This window comes from Tamandua tetradactyla, chromosome 1 (genome assembly GCF_023851605.1).
Source record: "Tamandua tetradactyla isolate mTamTet1 chromosome 1, mTamTet1.pri, whole genome shotgun sequence".
In the NCBI taxonomy this organism is placed as follows: domain Eukaryota; kingdom Metazoa; phylum Chordata; class Mammalia; order Pilosa; family Myrmecophagidae; genus Tamandua; species Tamandua tetradactyla.
Genome location: NC_135327.1, coordinates 211520406 through 211526525, shown reverse-complemented (window position 1 = coordinate 211526525; position 6120 = coordinate 211520406). Strand labels below are relative to the sequence as shown.

General features: G+C 35.7%; 1 non-coding gene across 1 annotated transcript; it reads right to left on the bottom strand.

The window, feature by feature from the left end:
• Positions 1-2818: 2818 nt before the first annotated feature.
• On the bottom strand, positions 2819-2921 carry LOC143653428 (U6 spliceosomal RNA). The gene has a single exon (XR_013161266.1). It is a non-coding gene; the product is annotated as a U6 spliceosomal RNA (small nuclear RNA).
• Between the last annotated feature and the right edge of the window lie 3199 nt (positions 2922-6120).

The window sequence follows — 6120 nt, the reverse complement described above, 5'->3', positions numbered from 1 at the left end:
TTGCCAGTATCAACATACCTCTAAACTCCACAAAAGTCCATTAAGGTGTTAAAATACTCTCACCCAAAGCCTTTCCTCATGTAAGCATACAATTAGCAGAACAAAATGGAAACATTTTGCATATCTCTATTGCCAACTCATGTCATGGGCTGTCAGTGCCATCTTGATTATTGGAAATAATTATTAGTGCCTTTGAGTCTAATCAGAGTAGAAAACCAATTGCAAAAACTCATTTTTAAGATTCTGTTTCTCAAGAACGACTCCTGGTACCAAGCTGTATTAATCAAGTTACTCTATTGAAAAAGAACCAATGGAGAGGTCTGTTAATATGAGGCTGATAAAAGTGTTTCGTACAACCATGAGGACATGAGTCCAAACTCTGTAGGGCAGGTCATGAGGCTGGCAACTCTGATGAAGGGTTTCAGTGAGCTCTATAGGAAAGACTGGCTGGCTGAAGAATAAGTGAAAAATCTCTTTTCTCCCCTAAAAGCCTTCAATTGATTGCAATGATTTCAGCTGATTAAATTCTCTCATTGTGGAACACATACCCTTAGTTGACTATAGATTTAATCACTTATACATGCAATCAACTTACTGATGATTTAATAAATCAGCCCTCTAGATTATTAATCCACTGTGAAATATCCTTGCAGTAATGTTTAGGCCAGTGTTTGTCTGATCAGACAACTGGGTACCATCACTGGCCAAGTTGACACCCGAGCATAACCATCAAACTATCCACACTATAGTTTCACAGTATCCCCACTTGGTTGTGCAATCATCTTCAATCTCAATTTTAGACAAGTTTGAGATTTCAAAGAGAAAAATAAGAGATAGACACTCAGACCCCACAAAAGAACATAAAAAAATTCCCATAATTGTAATCCACTTAGTTATTTAACCCTGGCATTGGTGTGGTACTAGTAAAGTAGCACTGTTAAGTATAGTCCAAAGTCTGCCATAGGTAATTTTTCCCCATATACCACCCGGTTATTAAATCCTTGCACAGGCATCATACATTTGTACTAGTTTATACATGAAGTTATTTATATTTGTAGTGTTAATCAGTGATATACATGACTTTAAACAGTCCCTTTCAATCAAGTTCACCTTCATGATATGGCATTAATACTTATAATCCCAATAATGAACAACCATAAATTCTATCCATTTCCAAACATTTAAGTTCAGTCTTATCAACAATTCTGAACATCTTAGGTAACTACTCCCCCTTCTCTAACTTCTATCTACCTCTAGGTCTCCTATAGTCTACAATTTAAAACTCTGAGTTTATATTTTCTAAGTGGTTCATATTAGTGGAATATGTCTTTTTGTGTCTGGCTTATTTTACTCAGCATTATGCCCTTAAGGTTCATCCATGTTGCAGTGAATAAATGTTCCAACTTCTCCACATCCTCTCCAATACTTGTAGTTTTCTGCTTGTTTTATAATGGCCAATTCTTATATGTGTGAGATGATAGCTCATTGTCTCATTGTGGTTTTGATTTGCATTTCCTTAATACCTAATGAAGATGAACATCTTGTCATGTGCTTTATAGAAATTTGCATTTCTTCTTCAGAAAAATGTCTATTCATATTTTTTGCCCATTTTATAATTGGTTGTTCATTACTTTGGTGTTGATTTGTAAGATTTTTATATATAAAACTGAATATCAAACCCTTATCAGATATATGGTTTTCTCTCATTGTATTGGCTGCTTCTTCAATTTTTTGACAAAGTCCCTTGAAGCATAGAAGTGTTTAGTCTTGAGGAGTTCCCATTTATTTATTTTTTTCTTTTGTTGCTTGTGCTTTGGGTATTAGGTCTAATACGCTATCTCCTATCACTAGGTTTTGAAGACATTTCCCTATAATTCATTCTAGGACTTTTATTGTACTGGTCTTATATTTAGGCCTCTGATCCACTGTGAGTTAATTTTTGTACACGGTGTGAGCTAGGAGTCCTCTTTCATTCATTTGGCTATAGATATCCAGTTCTCCCAGGCCCATTTATTGAAGAAACTATTCTTTCCCAGTTCAGTGGATTTGCAGGCCTTGTTAAAAATCAATGAATGATAGATCTTAGACTCTATTCTTGAACTTTCAATCTGATTCCATTGACCAATATGTCTATCTTTATGCCAATCCCAGGCTGTTTTGACCACTGTGGCTTCATAACAAACTTTAAAGTCAGGAAGTATAAATCTCTTACTTTTTCATTTTTATTGTGGTTTTGGCTATTTGAGGCCCCTTTCCCTTCCAAATAAATTTGATAACTAGATTTCCCAAGGCTGGAGAGTATGTTGTTGGAGTTTTGATTGGTATTGCATTGAATCTGAGATCAATTTGGAAATAATTGACATCTTTTGAATCATTGCTCAAGATGATTATATGAATTTTCCCCTTTGATTTCTTGAAATGTTGTATTACAATGATTTATTTTCTTGTGTTGAACCACCCTTGCATACATGTAATAAACCCCACTTGCTGTGGTGTATAATTCTTTTTATGTGTCACTAGATTTGGCCTGCTACTATTTTGTTGAAAATGTTTGCATCTATATTCATTAAGGAGATTGGCCTGTAATTTTTCTTTTTTTGTAATATCTAAATTGCTTTAGGGTTAATTTGCTGTTCTTTCTCTAGCTTTTTCAGTTGTCCAATTAGGTCTTTGGTTTTAGCACTTACATCCTTTTTAATGTAGGCATTTAGAGAATTTCCCCTCAGCACCATGTTCACTGCAACCGATAGGTTTTAATATGCTGCATTCTCCTTTTTCATTTAGCTCCAGATATTACTGATTTCTTGTGCAGTTTCTTAAAGATATGGAATGCTTCATGAATTTGCATGGCATCCTTTTTCACAGGCTATGCTAATCTTCTCTGTTTCATTCCAATTTTAGTATATGTGCTGCTGAAGCAACTACACTTCTTTGTTTTTGTAATTCAAGTTAGACTTTTGTTCACTTGACCTAGAACACTTCTGCTTGTGCTCCTAAAGTAAGAATTTAGTAGACTTCCCATCTATTTTACTCATAGCTACCTGTAATCTATGAGCTAACACCATAAGTTTCTGTTGATTGTTTCTTTGAGTCTACTATCCATTATGGTAGCCACGACCACCTTGTCTTTGGTGATTAAGTATGACCCTTGGCTTCTGCCAACCCAGGATCCAATCATTCCCATTATGTTTAAGGATCCAAGTTTAGTGATAGCAATTCCTACAGTAATATCTGATCTACACACAGAGAAGAGTGACCATGGAGCTCTTCAGGGAACATGAAGTTAGTTTCAAATTTATTCCTCAGACTACTCCTGAAATGGTTGTCCTCTAATCATTCCTGGGATGGATGAATAGGTATTATCTGATAAATCCACTCTAACATTTCAATTTCTATAAAGTTCTGAATCTCTTTATCTACAATATACCAAGGTATTTCTGGCATTTCAGCATCAGGTAATGTTTCTGTCAATCACCCAAACAAACTTAAAGCCCTTTCTAACACCTCAAGCTACACTGAATCCAGAATCTCTGCTTAGTTGCCCCATATCAATAAATTCATTCTGCTCCAATTTTCTATTCCTACTACCCTTATCTTATATTCTTAATATCCATTTCCACATGTATTCACCTGTCTATATAAAATGGAAAAATCATGTGTTATTTTGGAGTATACTACACATTATCATGGGCCACACTTGTGTCTCACCTTTTGTGGCCTGTTAGGACTTCAGTCTAGTTATAGGTCTGGAAGAAAATAGGGGTCATCGAGGTGGTCGGGAGAATAATTATAAGTGTATTGCAAGCAATTACCTTAGGGATTTCCTTGCAGTTTCATGTGGTGAAATAGGATTAATCTCTTCAGAGAAAGGATTGAGGGCTCTTTGCTCAGGGGAGATGGTTACAGGTTTATCAGAAATAGCAGGGTTAATTTCCTCAGGTGGAGGTTGGATTGCAAATTCCTTAGGGAATACTGGAGGCTGGGGGGCTGGTTTCTTAGGGCAGACTGAAAATCGTATGACTGGTTCCTCAGGGCAGACATTACGGGTTTATCTGGCAAAGACTTAGCAGAATCTAGTGTTTCAATGTCCATTCTTATTTGTAGTCAATGCCTTCTCTTTAAAAACAGACACCATGTAACATTAGGGATTTAGTTTATGTTGTATTTTAGTTAGCCACACAATGAGATTCCAAATCTGGTTTTCAGAAATCTCAAGTCTGCAATCAGAGGAAACAAGATTTCCTTTCACAGCACACACACAGAAATTTTCATATCATTTAGTGGTACTTAAGTTGTGAGTTTGAAGCCTGGAGCTCCTCTGTTTCTTTTATAACTGTATCTAGCATATTTAGAAGCATCCAGCCAATATCATACTTTTTAACTCCACGAAACTCTGTAAGGTGTCAAAAACACTCTTACCCAGAACCTTCCCACTTTATAAGCATTGAAGTATCAGTAGCCAGTGGTGATATTTTGTGTATCTCTATTGTTGTCTCATATCATCAACTATCAGTGGCATCTAGATTGCTGGAAATAGGGTCATTAATACCTTTAAACCTAATGAGGTTACAGACTAAATTCCAGAAACACCAGAACTAACCCAGTAACCTCAAGAAGCATTTCTCGTACCAAACCTGCATTAGTCAGGTAGTGCTATTGAAACAGAACTGACCAGAGAGATCAGTAAATATTATGAGATTTTTATAGAAATTATCTGATGAGACTGTGGCAATGGACAAGGGCAAATTCTATATGGCAGGCCATAAGCTGAAAACTCCAATGAAGATGTTCAATAAATTCCCCATGAGAAGCTGGCTGGCTAAAACAGAAAAATGAAATTCTCTCTTTTGACTGCTGAAATAATCAATTCTCCTTTTAAAGACTTCAACTGAGGGGGTGCAGGGGTAGTTTAGTGGTAGAATTGTTGCCTGCCATGTGGGAAGCTGGGTTTGATTCTGGGTCCATGAACTTCCAAAAAAACAAACAAGCAAAACAAAACAAAAAAATTCAACAAACAGTGCTGCAGCAATGGGATACTCACATGGAAAAATAATGAAATGTGACCCCACCATATAGCATATATTTAAAAAAAAGCTTTCAACTGATTGGATGAGACTTCTGGCATTACTGAAAGCAATCTCCTCAAATGATTATAGATGTAATCAGCAATAGATGCTAGGAACCTACTGATGATTTAAGTCCATGAAATATCCTCAAAGTAACAGTTGAGTGAGTACTTTCTTGACCAAACAATTGGAAAGTATAAGTATTACCTGGCCAATTTGACACATGATCTTAACCAACACAGGGTAAGATGGCATTTATTTTTTGTTTTCTTTTTTTCTGGAAGCTCCTACCTCAAATAAAAACATGTTATTTAGAAGGGATGTTTTATTAACCACTATAACCTCAATACCACCTGGATTGACTGGAACAAGCACAAGTGAGAGGGGTCTTGAATATGACTTGCTGCATTTACAATGAGAAAGATTAAGAGAAAAATGTGTAAAAGGCTTATTTTATGACACAACACAAAGCTTGTTCTACTTTAATAACAAGTCAGACAGTATTTCAGTTTTTACTCCTTCATCCTCCAACTTGATTCCCAATGCTTAGTCAAACATTTACAAATCATATATAGCATTCCTTTACTACCTCAAAATTGTAGTATCACCTAAATTTTCTAAATTTGATTTTTGAGAATGTGGGCGACCCACTGGTCATTTTCACAATGTATTAAAAATCTCTAGTTGTATTTAACACTATTGCCTGAACATAGTTTTATGTGATTAAACCAGGATACATTCAGCTCTTTCCTCTGATTAACTATGACCCTTGCTTATATAGTTTTTATGTTGTTTACTACATGGGATATTTTTATAGCTCAACTCCTAGAAAGAATTGTCTGTTCTTTGAAAAAAGTGATTTAGTTCTATCCTCTCATAACCATAGTACATGTAACATTAATTGCTTTGGTAAAATCTAAAAAAGTTCATCCACAAAATTCAGTCATGATGAATGGATAAAAGATTGGACTATTCAACAGCCAGTTTCAGGGATAACATGAATAGATGATGATGGCTTTTAAGCAAGATGTGGGCATACCAGAGCAGGACAGAC